The sequence below is a fragment of the Charadrius vociferus genome, unplaced genomic scaffold, assembly GCF_000708025.1.
Source record: "Charadrius vociferus isolate BGI_N301 unplaced genomic scaffold, ASM70802v2 scaffold259, whole genome shotgun sequence".
Taxonomy (NCBI): Eukaryota; Metazoa; Chordata; class Aves; order Charadriiformes; family Charadriidae; genus Charadrius; species Charadrius vociferus.
Genome location: NW_009661368.1, coordinates 5,990,886 through 5,992,643, shown reverse-complemented (window position 1 = coordinate 5,992,643; position 1,758 = coordinate 5,990,886). Strand labels below are relative to the sequence as shown.

At 49.8% G+C, this 1,758-nt stretch overlaps 1 protein-coding gene across 1 annotated transcript in view; it reads right to left on the bottom strand.

The window, feature by feature from the left end:
- Positions 1 to 1,758, bottom strand: part of KCNQ2 (potassium voltage-gated channel, KQT-like subfamily, member 2) — a 77,982-nt gene that overhangs the window by 70,451 nt on the left and 5,773 nt on the right.

Genomic DNA, 1,758 nt, shown 5'->3' with positions numbered 1-1,758 from the left:
CCAATAAGGCTCCAGCAACTCCCACCCCCAAATAAGACTCCAGCATTCCCCCTCAAAGGAGGCTCTGGCATCCTCCTCTAAAATCAAGGTCTGGCATATTTCTGCTGCCCCCCCAAGCCAGGGTCCGTTGTCTCCTCCCAAAACCAGGCTCTGGCATCCCTCTCCCCCCACCCCCTCCAAAATCACTATGGATGGGCTCCTTCTGCAAAGGCCCCGTGAGAAGGGCTGGGAACAGCCTGTCACGGGATGCCCATCCCTGTGGCTTCGACATGGTCCCACTGGCAGCGGGCGCAGACGTTGCCGCAGGTTCACAGGAAGCACCCAAGCCCGTGCACCATCTCCACATGTCCACTCGGCCACCAGACCTGCTTAACCCCACCACAGACCCCCCTCAAGCAAAGCCATTCCCTTTGGCTACGCTTCTCCAAGCTCCAACCTGCCCTCTTAAGACTTGGAAGCCCAAATTCAACTTACTTCACGCAATGAAACTCCACCGTGATGTGGTCACCAAGCTGCACAGAGACCAAGCCGCCAGCATAGGAAGTCCATCTCCAGATGTTCTGACCCAAATCAGCTCTTTAACCCACCCTATTGGTTATGGTCCAGCATTACCATTTTGCCCCACACACCCTGGCTGGCTTCTGCCCTGAGGAATATTTCCTCCTGATACACCTTCACAAGACTCAGGAGGCTCCAGAAGCCTGAGGTGAGGCAGAGGTGCCCACCCCACACCCACATCCGCCATGGAAAAGGGTCATTATAGTCCAACGGGAAGACCTGCAACCAAACAAACTCAAGCCCAGGACCACCAACTGCTACTGCAGTGACTTTTGTATCCCTCACAACCCAACAAGTCACGGATGGTGGGTGAACTGCACACTTCTGCATCTTTGTTGTAAGTAAACGACACTTTAGGACAGGCTTTTTGTACATAAATAAAACTGCAAGCTCAGATGGGCTGCTTGTTTCAACACAAAGCACTTTGCCGCAGCGTGGTTAGTAGGGAAGCAGCAAAACGGTTGCCCCAAGTTTCGTGGCGCGCAGGAAGCACGTGGGGATGCCGTGTGGTTCCCTCTCTTGAGAGGGGCAGCAGTTGGAAAACCATTCCTACCACTCCATATCGTTGACGTGCTTTTCCTGAAATTTGTACTTAAATGGGAAAATCAACATAACCTTCCAGAGCGCATTTCCCAAGTCCTGGCTTTTTGCCCCTCTCCTTATGCCTCAGGAGAATCCCAACAACTACTAACGGACAAGAGGAGCATCGAGACTAAAACTGCTGCCGCTTGTTCTCCAAATCCTACCATGCATGTTAAAAGAAGAGCCAGCATGGAGCAGCCCTACGTTTTTAGGAGCAGTATGTTTCCTGTGACCCATATTCTCTCCAACTCACAGCTAAAAGAGAAGTCATCTCTGCGAGGCAGGCAGAAAACTAAAGCTGGGTTAAATAATGGAAAAACAGATCTGCAAGTATGTCAGTGAATAAATTACTCAATTCAGCGAGGGGCCGTTCTATTCATTATTTGTGAACACTTGTAAGATCATTAGTGTTCTTTAATAGGGTAGCCAATTACAAATGTGCCTGGCACTAATGTACAAAGTGCATTATTATAGATCCAGCGACGCAGTCCAAAAGCAGGAAATATCCCCCTCCGCAGACAGGCCAACAACAAACAGAGGAAGCAATTTTCAATTAACAAATTCAAGATTACTAATAGACTGAGAGCCCTAAAGAAGAATCTAAATTCATACCACTCC